Source organism: Haplochromis burtoni, unplaced genomic scaffold, assembly GCF_018398535.1.
Source record: "Haplochromis burtoni strain Fernald_Lab_line unplaced genomic scaffold, NCSU_Asbu1 Contig_441, whole genome shotgun sequence".
NCBI classification, from domain to species: Eukaryota; Metazoa; Chordata; class Actinopteri; order Cichliformes; family Cichlidae; genus Haplochromis; species Haplochromis burtoni.
The window spans coordinates 21,254-36,640 of record NW_024582802.1 but is presented as its reverse complement, the minus strand read 5'-3'; the positions used below and the strand labels follow the sequence as shown (position 1 = coordinate 36,640).

Genomic DNA, 15,387 nt, shown 5'->3' with positions numbered 1-15,387 from the left:
TTTAAAGGATAAAATACCGTTTCAAAGCAAATAAATTCATTTTCAAAATATAAAATTCAACTTAATGTTGATCATTTTCAAACCAATAAATTGAATTTCAAATTAGGCTAATTCATATTCAGTTTTTAAAAGCATTTATTCAAGTTACAATTCAGATTCAATCCGAGCCATTAAAATTCAAATTTAACTTATTCAAATTCAGTTTCTGATGGCACAGATTTCTGCACATAGTGACAGTGGAGAGGAAGAACTAAGTGTTTGCTTGTCAGCGGCCATGCAATTTGACTAATTCCTGGAATGTTGTAAGATGTTAAAACGTTTCACTCTTTCTGCTTCTTCACTTGATTAATTTCTGTGTGAAATTGAGCCTAATTTGCAAAAGTTGTTGAAATGCTCTCTTTGAATGAATGTTCGTGCCACATAAATGCGTTGCAGGCAACTCTTTTGCCTTTGATCAGCAAAATGCGTTGACGGGCTGCTCGGTCTATATTTAGACTCAGAACAATGGTTTTTAAATTTCAGTGTTTTGTTTTTTTAAGGTTTTTTTTTTTTTTTGCCTTTTAGCCTTTATTGGATAGAGACAGTGTGGATAGACAGGAAAACAGAGAGGGGGAGGGAAGATGTGCAGCAAAGGGGTGGGTGGGACTCGAACCTGGGCCTACTCTGTCTATCATTGCGACTTATGTTACCCACTGAGCTAAACTAGCAACCTTTTAATGTGACTCACTGTGTCCAACATGGCTTCACTATGTCTGTCTGTCTGCGACTTGAGTTTCCACTGCTGAGAATCTGCATGAGTGCTGGGTTCATCGCATTCAGAGTGAAAGGAATAAAGAGCAGGCAAAAGCAAAAGCCATTGTCCTTGGGAGAAGGATTGTTTTTTTTGTTTTTTTTTTTTATTTTTGTGTGTGTGTAAATCGTGATTCTGTGTCGAGGTTTACGACCTATAAATTTATCCTAGGTATCCACCAATCAGCATCAGTGCAGAAATTCTGTATCAGCAACTTTTTTGTTGACTAATATCAGCAAATGGGATGACAATAACCAATCTTTTGGCCAATAATGTGCGTAAATAAATGGTTAAAGACATGATGAAGAGCTGAAAACCTTTTGTGCTTGACACACTGTTACTATGACATTTGTCCCTGCCACAAACAGGAATAAATGACTGCAAAAGGAATAAAATATCACTATCACAGTTATCATAACGATAACAAAATAACGCTGAAAACCGATAAAAACCCTGAAAACCATACATTTCACACCTGAGCCTCAACTCTCGCGGCCCAGTGCCGGTCCGAGGCCCGGGGGTTGGGGACCACTGGGCTTAGGAACTCGGAGAAGCCAACATTTGGTCAAATCCACTAGTGTTTTCTGCAGTATTGCTCCAAACTGCAGCAGCAACTCGTGGCTGACAGTCAGGGGAAGTGGGAAGAGGGATTTAGTAGTAGTAGTAGTCCAGGCTTCATTGTCCAAAGGATGACGGTGGGGATTTGTGATCATCACGCTTTTGATGTGTCAACACTGTGATTTATCGAATCATCCTGTGGCTTGAGCCCTGCTGTGGACACATAAATCTGGGTGAACTCTTAACCCTGAGGGTTTCTGGACATCACTTTGTGGGAACTTGAGTATAAATGTTAGTTCAGTTTTAAATGCATTGCCTCTGAATGAACGTTAAATGAACTGAAATACATAAAGCTTTTTCCTGAGCCACATTATAGATTTTGATTGCTTTCTGTCAACTTTGCTCTTCTTTCTCCTTTTAATCTGCCGTTCTCAGAGTTAAAATAGAAGCTATGCCTGCTGGTCACATGTCTGACAGACAGGCATGCGGTGTGGCTGCGCACATGCATATGCACACTCGCACACACATGAGCTGCAGAGGGAAGAAGGAGAAGGACTGATAGAGAAAGAAAGAGGAAACCCCTCCCCCAGCAATAAAAGTGTGCTATGCCTCTCTCCCTCCTCCCTTCACTGAAGTGGGTGTGTGCACGTCTGGGGGTGTGCCATATCACATCCACTGCACTGGCTCACGTGGTGCTGAGGCATGTGTGTATGTGGAAGGAGGTGCCACGGTCGTATGCTGTTATGTTGGGTGAGAACCTTCGAGAAGATACTGTGAGAGTTTGAGGGGTCTGCACAGGTCAGAGTCGCTGCACAGTGTTGTCTGTTATTCTGAAACTAAATCAAGCAGGCCTCAGTTCTTCTGTCAGGGTGATGGAGAGTTGCCATGTTCATGGGCACTACGAGAGCGTATTTATTGGCTCTGCATTTCAGCAGCATGTGATGGTAAAGCTTAGGTAGTCTCAGGCGAGGTGTATGAGAGATGATCTTCATTGTGTTGGTAATGAGTTAGCAGGGAAACGGCTGGCAGACTCAGACTAAGTGATGTGACGACAGCCACTGCCAGGCTCCTGCCATAAACTTTACAGTGTTATGATGATGAATGTTTACCATCTTCATGACTTTGTTCTTGACTGGACTGGCTTTCATTTTAAGACGAGAAAAAACGTTTTTGTTTTTTTTTCCCTCTTAAAATAATTTTTAAATGAAAGAAATCTGTGATAATGTTATAGAAGATGTGTATGCATTTTCTAATTTGTTAGTTATTTCATTAGTATTTTCCTGCATATTTATTCATTTTAAAATTGTTTTAAAAAGCTCACATGTTTCTTTTGTTATTTTATTTTATTTTTGAGTACACTGCCTAATTAATGCAGCTGGGTTTTGTTACATTTGCAGCATGAATTTGTATTTTTACAAATCCTTTCCATTCACTTAAATCTGATGTAGCTGTTTGCTACCAGATAAGGTTTGTATGAAATACAACATGAAGACAAGTGGTTTAAATAAAGTTGGAATGAAAGCTCCCCTCGTGTTTCACAATAATATTTTAAAAAGTGTTTCATAGTGACGATTAGGTGTCACTGTGCAAAACATTGTGTGTGCAGCAATTTTTCCTTTTTCCCCACCGTGCTCGCTGAAGCTCGGTTTACACTTTACTGTTTTACACCTGGATTTATGAAGCATGACTTAGTTTGTACACGAGAAACTTAATTACACATCTGAGCCTGGATAATATTTGCACACAAAGGGAGAGGTTATTTTGTTAAAACTGGGTGAAGAGCTTCTCTTTTATTTTCAGATTAAACTTTACTTGGCTTAAAAATTGTGATAAAACAAAAATTCAAAACAAAATATCATTAAAAACAGTTATTATAATGTTGTTATGTGTTATTATTATTTGTTATAATAATAATGATTATTATTTTTATTAAAACAACAAGGGAGTTAAATTGAAAGCTTTGGTAATATTTAAATATTTAAATTCAGGACATGTAAAGTGTTGTTAATTATCTGTCACGTTTAAAAAAATAAAGTTGAGTCTAAGGACTGAGCTTTGATGTTGTGGGAAAACAGTTTGAAAGATTTGTTTGCACTCTGAACTCTTACTGTTGTCATGTTTGTCAGACACAATCTGCTGAGCACCACAGTCACGTCTGGGTGAGCCGTGCTGCATGCAAATGTTAACAGTGTGGGGACGCAAAACCAGGGATTTTATTCCTGTGAAAGTATGATAACGATGTGTTTTGTCATTACTATGTTTATTGCAGTACAGCTTGCAGTTGTAATATATTTATATTGATATTCTTAATTAGTTTTCTCCTTTTTTCTCCCTGAACTGCTCATTGCAGTGAGCACAGGCCTAAAATTCTCATCTCAATATGAACTCAACTCCACGTTGTCAGTGTTTTGCTGGCTATGCTATAGAAACTTGTTTCACTGAGGTCTGAACAGCAGTGAGGAGCTCGATGACTCACTCGGCCCTCTGCTGTTCAAAGCTGGAAACTGAAGGAATGAAATCCAAGGCGGTGAGACAGGAGAAGTGTGTAGTTCGTGTTAGTGTATATAATATATATATGTATATAACATACACAATTTTTTTTTTTTTTATTTAAAAAAAAAACAAGTGTGTGTGTGTGGGCGGTGAGCAGACGGGCCCCTTTTCTTGCTGCTTTTCTATAGGCTACTCTTGGCCCCACCCTGTTCCTCACAGATTCAAAACAAAGCAGAGGCTGACATCACTCTCTCTCTCTCACTCGCTGTCTCTCTCTCAAGACAAAGCAGGAACTCCCCTCCCTTCTTACTCCTTCTCCCCCATTTTGTTTTTGAAGCGGGGAGAGGCAGAAGCTGGGCCCTCGTCCACTTTCTGTTTGCTGTCCACGAAATAAATCCTTATAAAAATGCAAAACTTGGTAACTTGTTGTTTCTGTCTCTAAAATATTAACATAAGAAGAGTCAGTTTTCTGGACATATGATGGCTGTGTTGCCTTTAAGGAATGAATATGTGGAGTGTTTGTGTTTTATGTGTTTGAAGTCTTCCAGTTCTGGACCAGAATTATTGTCCTGACAAATATTCTTTAATGAACAGTAAGAAAAAGCTCTGTGTTCTTACCCAGACACAGCTGCACAAATGACTCGATAAAAGTCTGTGGAGAGAGTAAAATCTGGAAGCTTGTTGAAGTTCCTAAATGCGCAGACGCACTCTCGTTTCATTATTTTATGACAGAAGATTAATGCTGTTGAAAAAAACTGAATCCCGAAGCTCTCGCTCAACAGTGCTTTACCTTCACAGCTGAAACCAGTGTAACAAATCAAACAATCATGTGTCGCTTTCACTTGTTTTTTCTGCACAATGTTTGACTGTATGTTTCCACAGTATAGAAAGCTGCAATGTTAAAAATCAGCTGATGGCATTTTTCTTTAGTTCCCTGCTGACTGTGACAGGATGAATGGGCTGGACTCTGTATTTTTGTTGAGAGACATATTATGAAGAAAGAATCTGTCTGTTTATAAAATACTAAGACCTACTCTTCTAAAACACTATAACACAATTTTTCCTCAAAGTATTAATTTTTTTCCCTTCATATTCATGCGTCCCATTTTCAGCTTTCCCTTAAATTCCACCTTAAATATTGCTCAATTATTATTATTTTTTTTAAATCATAAACATTTGACAAGTTAAAATAAATATGTGAAGAGCAAAGTGAATCCTTAAATTCTAATATTCGATTTTGGTATTTGTTATCTCTGGTTCACAGAAGTGTGCCCTAGTTTTAGACCTTTTATTTTTTTCCTTTAAAATAATGTAAACTTGGCTTTCTTTCTAACATCATCAGCTCATATTGTTTATTTTGTAGAGGTGAGGGGATCCAACATGAACAAAAAAACCGTACCTAAAACCAGTTTGTGAGTTGACATTGAAACTGTTTGTTTGCTGTTTGCAGGTGAAAAATAGGCAGGCCTTTTCTCTCATTTTGTTCTCTTGTCTGCAGGGAATCTTGATTATTCCTTTTTCCTTCTGACTGTTTTGCAACACATTTGTTATAAAACGTAAAGAAACTGGAAACAGTAAAAATATTTGCCTGTTACTTTTTTTCAAGAAATAAAGCTACCAAAAATCAGAAAAATCTAGTAATTGGATTTAGATGGTAACCTTCTTCTTGATTCTTTAACCAAGATTTTTGTTGGAGTTAAATGTCTTTAATTGGTCCAAGAACTACTGTTCAAATCTTTCAATATTTTCCCGACCGTCTCCTGTCATTAAAATACATGTTATGAGCAACAGCCTGCCGTTATCAAGTTAACATGGCGGTTCTCGATTGAGTTCAATTCCATTTCACTCATATATCACAACTACAGTCCCCTCAAGGCGCTTTATATTGTAAAGACCCTACAGTAACAGAGAAAACTCGCCATGTTACAGTAATTTAATATTGTCATTTTGAGTTGTTCCTCGTGTTCAAATTAAACCCGAGAACGTGGCTCTACGTGATATTAATCAGTTTTCAGCCGCATCACAACTTTGTCGGTTGAGCTACGAAAAAAAAAAATGTAGAGATGCGGTCATACAGCGGCTCGTTCTTTTAAGTGTTAAACTCGAAGCGTTCATTCGGGACCTTAAAAAAACCCTCTACAACCTTTACTCTGGTTGGAGTTTAATCGTTGCTCTCGGCTGCAAAAAGCAAACAGAAGCCGACACTTTTTGTTTCTCCAATCCTCGCGGCCACACAAACCCGCACAACAACCCCACAAACCCGCACAACAACCCCCAAACGTGTCCGCTATATCAGCCGCGAGCACTCGTGGCACACGGCTGTTAGCCCCCTCCTCCCTCGCGCCGCTGGAGTAACTTCAGAGTAGTTTTTAAGCACTTTGTGAATGGACATGCGCGTTCCCCACTACACAGGCTGCGCGTGGAGGGGAAGCAGAGCGTTCGCGCGCGCTCACAGTGAATTCCTATGTTCAGGTGATTAAGACGAGCTCGGTGTCTGCACGCACTCCCGGCCTGCATATTAGTTCCCGTAAACATTTCGTGGCGGACTTATCTCCGACAGTATGCGGAGGCTGAGAGTAAGGCACCTCGCGGAGGGATGTGTTAAAGGGGTGAACCGTACTCTGTTGTTGGGAACACCACAGCCGTGTTTTAAATATTACTCAGCTGTACAGCTTATAACAGGACTATGAATCAACTGTTATGGTGGTAGCTGAGAGATAAAACAGACGTATGAAGAAGCCCACAACCCAACACATTGCCTGCATGATCCCATGTTCATGTAATGGCGTATGTGGGCTCCTCGCCCTCCTCCTCTCATGTGCTGTATGTGCTCTCCGCTGTCATGTGACTGCACATTCATTGTAGTAAATGGGCGTTGCCTGGTCAACATGGCCGATGACTGGTTCTCACATGTATGTAGTCTATAGTATTGTTTGTGTGTGAGGGGGGAATACAAGGAAGGAATATGCTTTTCTATTGAAGCCGCAAACCTGGCTTTCTAACACCTGTGTTTGTGCTGGATACCATTTCAGGGCGGACCGTAAAGCTCTCTAACTCGACAACAACGCCAACGTGTGTTTTGTCTCCACGTCGCGGGTTATCCGTGGAGACTTTATTACAATCAGCACGAATGGCGCACAAACATGTGACCTTACAATCTGAACATGAGGAGCACCTCCGTCTCCGGCCTCGTCTCCCGTTTATCAATAGGTGACCGCTTTCTGATAAACTGTGCAACAGTGTAACACGCGAGGTTACTCCCTGATCCCGCCTGTATCACTGCGCAGACTGCATTTCCTACTATAGGTTAACGCCACTGCTTTGCTGTGGGGCCGCAGTTCCTCCGCCTGGTACAATGGTTATATGACACGGCTATAGGAACACAAAATGGCGAGAAGAGGAGGAGGGGCGGAGGCGCAAAGGGGGGAGCTGGTGGAGGTGCTGAAACACCAACAGCTCATGTGATTATTATTAATAATATAATTTTAAATACAAAACCAAGGTTTAGACGAATGTTAAACGCAGGGATTATTTTAAGCGTAACGGGCTAACTCGTTGGCTGAATCACACCTATATAAACGGCACACGTTGAATATTAAATAATTTAAAAAGTCTGATTTGGTAAGTTTGTCCACGGTAACAATGTCACAGGCCTAACCCTGAGATGGAAGCTGTGCCTATAGACCTAAAATACAAACGGCCCACCTAAACAGCGAGGCGCAATTCAACTTCTCAAAATGGAGACCCTCGCCTCTCCAAAATGGAGACCTACCGCACGAGCAGCGGGCGGGGTCAGAGTGGCGAACAGAGCCTGAACTTTGACCCGTAGCCTACTGCTACACCCTCCCCCCTTTTTAACCTAAAGGAATTCCCAAACTGAGGCCTCTCTCGCCAACACGTTAAATTCAAAGTTCTCACAGGCAGTGAATCAGTTGTTTTTCAGTTTTCTCTCTTTTGTTCTGTTCTTGTCTCATGAGTATGTGAAAAATGTAAAAGGGAATAAAGAAATAAAAGTAAGAAATAAATGTTTTGGGGGTTTTTTGGTTAAAGGTTATTTTCAGTTTTCAGCAAAGTTTTTGCATATTAATTAACCAAAGTTAATAACTCTGTTATTATAAGTCGGGGATATTTACGAGTAACACACATATATTGTGCACCTTCGCATGTAGCTGTTGCACCGTCGGCTTCCTCCACAAAGCTCGCGCTGGACTTAGATTTAAGTTGTGGAACTGGGTGTTGATGGACCAATGAGAGTGCTGTCGGTGAGGGAAACAGCTTTTCCCCTATAAATCCAGGCAAATCGAGAAATGGTGACAGTTATGTTCTCAGACCTGGACAGTTCTCCAGGTCTGTGTTTAATTTTGCACAATATTGTTTGTTTTTTATTTATTAGAAAAAAAATGCTGACTTGGTATTTTAGAGAAGGGAAGTTCACAGATGTAACAGACTGGCTCAGACTGGATTCAGCTTCCAAATATGCTGAAGATGGGGAGTGGTACTCATCGTGGGTTTGCTTACTTATTTGGAAAACAAAAGTAACTAACTTATTGTTTACACACCGTTAAATTGCCAGACATCATGAACCCATTGAGAGCATGCGGTTTTCTGCCTTCTGTAATTCCACGTGGATTTACTCTTTAGGAGATGTTCCCTTCCTTTCTTTTACAGTTCTTTTCCACACCTGTGCATTAACACATATTTCCAGCTGGTAGGTGACGATCCTTTCCACTGACTGATATGCTTCACTTGTCTCTTCTATCTAGCACGGACAGGCTACGGCTTTATTCTCCTTACATTGCACCACCCCCCACCCACCCGTTCTTTTCCTCCCTCTCCCCTATTCCCACCACCTCTTGCTCAGTTTCCTCCTTCCTCCCCAGGTTTGTACTGTCTATTTAAAGCTTTCATGCATCTAAAGTTACTTCTACTGAAACTGTCACTCCGGCCTGCAGCCCTGGGGAAAACTCCAGGGCATGGAGGAAGGAGGAAACATACAGAGATGTAGAAAGGAGTGGGAATACGTATGGAAGAAAAGGATGAGACACACCTGGGCCTGGTTTTCCACACCCACAGTGAGGCAAACGAGATTTACCGGAGAGCAGATTTTCATTCTACTGGCTTTGGCATATCGCTCGAAAAGTTCTGGAAAAATATGAAGGCTCTTCAGAAGGAAGCACCACTTGTTTGCTTAATAAAGACTGAAAATAGCCCACTGTGACTGTTTTCTCATTGCAGTCTGTGAGGTTATTGTGTTTAAGTGAATTTATGATGAACCAGATTTTTAAATTCAAAGGCCGATCCACCTTTTCTTTATCTCACCTGACCATCGATGGTCATTCCGCGTCTATTTCACCTGCCAGCTCAGCGCTTTGAGGAGCACTGTCTTTGAAGGGTAACCGGGCAGAGAAAGGATGGTCTCCATCTAACTGATGGATGTACAGGTGGGACTGGACGATGGGTCTTTGGCCGGTGACAACGTTGGTGGGCAGATTGGGCCATGGTGTTTGGTCGCCATCATCCTCTCACTCCTCACTGTTAGCGATAAAATATTCATCCACGATTTTAAGCCGGCCAGATAGCTCTTATAAAATATTAACCCCCTGCACTTCTGTGCCCTTGTGCCAGCAACCAGCTTTGCTTCTTGCTAGGGGATATTTGAGTGTTGTAAGGGTTTTGTAATGGAAGCAGGTAATGACTTCTCTCTACACAATGGTCTCAAATTGTGTTCATGGGCTTTGCCAATCAGTGGTTACACACCTAGCCAAAAAATAAATTCAGTCACATATTAAAGAGATTTATTTTGTACAATAAGGCTACAGCTAGTTAGCTTAATTACAGCATATCTCTGTCTGGAAAAAGAGTCGCGCTTGTTTAGACCCACAAAAAAATAAATCTTCAGTTCTGTGAAAGTTAGCCACCGCGGTCGCTAATAATGAAAGGTACAAACAAAGCAGTGAGTGTCGTTATTGGCTAAATAAAGTGCAAAGATGTTCCAGTTTGTATAATTTAGCTGTTTTTATTTTAAACCATAATAATTTTCCAGGTTTTCGTTTCTGACTATTTCTCACATTCATTTCCTTTAACACTTTTGAAATTGTAAGATTTTTGATTATCATTTTAAGTAGAGCTGGGCGATATGAGATTTTTTCATATCACGATATGTTTTTTTCATTTCAGGCGATAACGATATCTATCACGATATAAGACAAATAACTATATTTGTAAGATTTAAATGTGCCATTGCTCACAAGTAAAATGTGAAATAATCAGCAGCTTGTTTTTATTTAAATATTTATTTCCCATAATAAGTTCAACAGGGTAGATGTACTTAAGGAACATGAGACTTTTTCAGATAAATAAAGGCAAATATTGCAAACTACACAAAAGGCAGCCACTAAAGCGTTTAAGTTTCAAAATAGAACAAACGAAACAGACTAAATTGTCGATTCCACTTAGAAACAAAATATTAATTCTAAAAATAAATCTTAGTTTGTTTTACAGAAGAACAGACAAAACTGACTAACTTTTGTCAATATCAAATAAACTGAGAACTAAAAGGAAATTCTCAATCTCTCCTTGTTGTATAGCTTAGCTTTTCAAACAGTTTTAACAGTTACTTTAGTCTGACAAAAGCCGAATGACGAATTAGCGCTTCCAGTCAGAGACTGAGGCTACGTCCACACGTACACGGGTATTTTTGAAAACTGAGATTTTCCGTTTTCGTTTGCGATCTCCATTTGGAAATTCCCAAAAAGAAAAAGTGGAATTGTTGGCTGCTGTTAAACCTAAAAATGTATGTTGTGTTAGTGCTAGAGAAGAGAACTGTGGCTGTTTGATGTCTCATCCAGATGACAGACATTTAAAGTTGTTTGTGAGCTGCAGTTGAAAAGTGTTTAGGAAATTTCTTGTGGTGAAGTCAAACTTGTGGCCTGTGTGGCCACAGGTGTTAATGCAGTCACCTTTCTCACTCATTATGTGTTAACAGACCTCTCTGCTGGAGGTTTCTTCTTTTAACAGGTTTCTTCCTGTTAAAAGGGAGTTTTTCCTTCCCACTGTTGCCAAAGTGCGACAGTGGGACAAAGGGGCTCATAGCTTGCTAGAAGCTTCTTTAAGCCATACTCGCGTCTTTAGATTTGTTTATTGACCCTGTTCGGCTCATTTGTGGTTTAGTGGTTTAGTAGAGGGATTGTAGGTGAGGTCACTCTGCAGAAAGCAGTTAATGCTCAATAATAAAAATGCAGATAAAAGACTTTGAGATGTATTGATGAGCACTTGTAGAGTAGTTGGCACCATTTGTATGCATTTAGTTTTCCTATTACTGGGAGTATTTGTTTGACTGAGGTCAGTCCAGCTGCATCATCTTAATATTTATTGGACTCATTCTAAGGTTTGTTATCTGCAGACTTTAACCAAACTTTGTTTGATTTGATTTGACAAGAAACCATTCTGAACCCACATGCTGACAATCTTCTGTCTTTGACCATGTATCCTTTCTTTTTACACTTAAGACTCTCCAAATATGTCTCATTAATATAAATGCTTATTCAGTAAGTAAAAATAGTAGCATTTGTCATCTGGGTTTTATTTGCTCTGCTGGAAGAGTTGGCAGTGAAACCTGTCAAACATGTTTTTGTGTCACTGAAAAGTCCCACTGGGAGCAGTAAAACACTGTTGAAACACATGCATGCACACATCACAGCCCTGACTGTGGGTGACTTTACACTTTGTGGCTTTGAATGCTGCCATGTTAGATTGTGTGTGTTATTACATGTATGTGCGTTTTGTGCTACTCGACTGCTGGGGACAGTTTTCATTGATTTTTCAGCTCTGAGCCTCTTTCTTTCATAAATGAAATGAAAGGAAACACTGCTGCTTGCAGTGCCATTACACAAAGCGTCTCTAAAGTTCATTAAGCATAACTAAAACCACTTGGATGATTTCTGATGTTAACAGGAAATGCTTTGCCTTATTCATAGAGGGTAAAACAGTCAATAAAGTTATTCGTGGTTAACTCATGGTCTACAGTGCTGGGTGAACACTGTCCTTTGACTTCTAACAGCAAGATAAATCTAACGCTAAAATAAAAACTAAAATAAAAACCCCAAACCTGTATATTCTGAAATGGAAATTTTGAAATACCCATTTCCAAATTTGTCGATTAAACTATAACGATGAATGAATGTTTCATTGTGGCACAAGCGTCTCCCTAAGCAAAACAAACTAAAAGTAGACTGAATTATTACAAAAATGCATTTTTGTAACGTTTTCCTCTTAAAACATTTTCATGTGTCTCATGAAGTATGAGTGTAATGCTAGAAATACTACATGTATACGTCAGAGACTAAAAATGTGTCTTCAAGTGGTTTTAGAGATGTGAAATGTTGGCGAGGTCCTAGTTTGAAGAGGGAGAAGGCCCAGTCTCCTCTGCTGTCGTCTGCTTCTTGGTACCACAAGTATCTGATCAACTCACTGTAACGATCTATTAGCAGGACGCCAGTTAAGAGTTCAGAAAGGTAAGAAGGTCCCAATCTAGTTAGTGAGTAAAGCAGTAGTAAAGATACTTTTGTGACGACTAGTTTCCCCTTTGTAGCCTTGTAACCAGCAGCATACTTCTCACATCATCAGTGAAGCTCTGAACAGGCGTTGGAACTATTTTGTGTATAGCTGCCTTGATGGTGGACACGGTGACATTTTGGGGGACATAGAAGGATCCAAGAACGGGATTGTTATTGAGTTCCTGTTGTACTTTTTGCTGTGAAAGTGTAGGACGTCACGTTTACACCCACAGACCTGCCTCACTGTGGTATTGGAGGCTAATCTGAAGAGCTCTGACCCTCGGCCTTTGACCCCCCCTCTAGAGCAAAGACCTTTTCCTCTCTCCTCTCTTCCACCACCTCCTTGAGGACCTCACTTTTCTTTTTTTTTTTTGGCTTCTTTCCTTTCTTCTTGTCTTTCTCTTTGCTTCATTGTCCTGCTGGGGACTGGAGCAGAGCTTGGATTTAATGCCTTCACAGCTGAGGGAACCTCATCACCTTCAGGTTTTATATTCAACCTCGGGCATTTTCTGGCTGCATTGACAATGGGTTTCCATCTTTGCGCATCAACGCGGACTCGGGGGGGGGGGGAACGTCTCATAGCAGATTTCTTTCTTGTTTCGTTAATTTATGTTTATTTTAAGCTGTGCAGTTTGACACTTAAATTAGTCTTGTGCACTTAAAATTGCCTTTACTTTGTTTTTTTTTATGCATATATCTGTAGCTAACAACAGTCTAGTTCAGCATTATTGTTTTCACTACTTTGCCTAATGACAAAACATATATTATAAAAATAACATCTTAATTTTGTGAAGCAGCTGAACAGATATGTCAAAGGCAGGCAAACCCACATGTAAGTAAAAAAGGTGATACTTAAAACTGAAAAGATATAACAGATGAGCGATGTAGCACATAAGTAAATGTGACGCATTTTGTTGTGCTGTCCATCCGCCCACCCATCCATCTTCTTTTCCCGCCCATTCTTAACTTGTTGCCATGGTTTCAGCCAATGGTGTAGGCTGTTGGTTGGCAGGTGGTGACGCCAGAGGTCAAACAGGTTCAGTGGCCGTGGCCTGATGGGGGGTTGGGATATATTTGTCTGTGGGGGTGATGGGTTGGAATGACAACGGGAAGGATAATGAGGGGCTAATGTGTTGATAAAGTTGAACTTTGGTGTAGTCGGTGGTGTTTAAACATGTAACATTTGGACAGGTCTGTCCAAAAAAAAAGTATTTATTTGGGCTGGAGATGGTGACGTAGCTGATAGCCAGGCGCTCATCGAGGATCAAAAGGGTTTTTTCTTTCTTTTTTGGTGAGGTGGGGGAATGGAGTATGGATGGAGGATGTCAGGTATTCTATATGTACAAAAGGCTATTCATCTGTGCTCCAGCCTCCTGGGGGGTTAGGCTGGCGTTTAGTATGGGGGTTGGCCGTTTAAAGCTATTGATGCTCAGTTGGGTGGGGTGCATGGTTCTTAAAGACGGTAAAGATAGAAGAATGATTGGCTAAAGGTTTTTGAGTTACTTAGCCAAATAAAATAACCATTCTAACATTAAAAGATGCCACTAGCATGATTCTTCAATATAAACGGCTTCATTAAAAGTGAAAGATGTAGCAGATAGAGTAGTCTTGAGTAAGGATGAAAATGAGGAACCATCACAGAGGGGGAAGGTTCATGCCTGTGGAAATCTATCCACTGGTGAACTGGTTAAAGAAGAGATGTGGGCAGGAAAACCAGATCTGTTCACACATTTTTAAAAAAGCTGATACAAATGGGTTTATTCGAGGGGAAAATGTGTCGGACTATGGTTCTCTCATTGTGTGTGGGTGGTGTGGCTACTCTTCAGATCGAGGTGATATAGGACAGATCTATATGAGAAATGCAGAGAATTTCCCAACTGGCTACCTCAAGTCTGACATGTTCAGATAGAGACGATTTAAAAAGCTTTGTTTTGAAAATAGCATGTAGGTGAGTTTGGCAGAGTCAATATTGAGTCATTGATGAAAAACTAAACCGTTGCAGAATGGAATTTCAAACCTTCACTGTAATTAGTATTTCAGTTAAATTGCCATGTTTATTAGCTGCAAACTTGCTTTAATCACTGGAGATGGTGTTTCTTTAGTTTTACCAATGAATGCTGTCTCCTTCTGGTTTAATTTTCCACTGTTGTAAAAAATGGTTGGCAGTAGTTTCAAAATACTTGGTTTGTCTTATTGTGAAGCTCCATCCACTGACGTGTGGATGAGACATTGATGCAGACTTGGAATCATTTTGGCTGGTCTGTTATTCCTGGGAAGGTTCACCACTGTTCCAAGTTGTCTCTACTTGTGGATAGTGGCTGTCATCATAGTTCGCTGGAGTCCCACAGCCTTAGAAATGGCTTTGTTTCTCCACTGTTCTTGGGTTTCTTTAAATGATAGAAAATCATTTAAGAGCTGCGTGTGTGTGTGTGTGTGTGTGTGTGTGTGTGTGTGTGTGTGTGTGTGTGTGTGCATTTTACCCCACTTTGGGTGCCACAAATGTCGTGAACTGAACACTGTCGGTCAGTCTGTACACACCTCCATCCATTTTCTTAACCACTCAGCTGGTTTAGGCTCATTTTTGCAGTAGGGTCCATGCCCTCTGTCGTAGGGCAGGAGGCAGGGTACACCCTGGACAGGTCGCCAGTCTGTTGTAGGTCACCACAGTGTTGTAGAGAAACCTAACTGTTCGCTGCTAGAACAGCAAATGTGCATCTTTAGATCTGTAGCTCACAGGGCTTGTTTCTAAGTGATATAAACGTCTTCATCTGAACTAATAATAGCAAAGAAGGTTGGTGCACTGTTTTGGTTTAGTGTTGGACCAAAAGGCTATCTTGCTTTCATCACCTGTTTGTCACTCAGGACACGTTTTGGCTTCATTCAGCAGCTGCTTCTTCCTGTCACTCTCTTGTATCTCTGAGTCTCTCTCTCACACACACACACACACACACACACACACACACACACACACACACACACACACACACACAC

General features: G+C 40.4%; 1 protein-coding gene across 1 annotated transcript in view; it reads left to right on the top strand.

Annotated features, from left to right (window-relative positions):
• igf2bp1 (insulin-like growth factor 2 mRNA binding protein 1) overlaps window positions 1-15,387 on the top strand; it is a 48,911-nt gene that overhangs the window by 17,934 nt on the left and 15,590 nt on the right. The gene's annotated exons all lie outside the window — the stretch shown is intronic.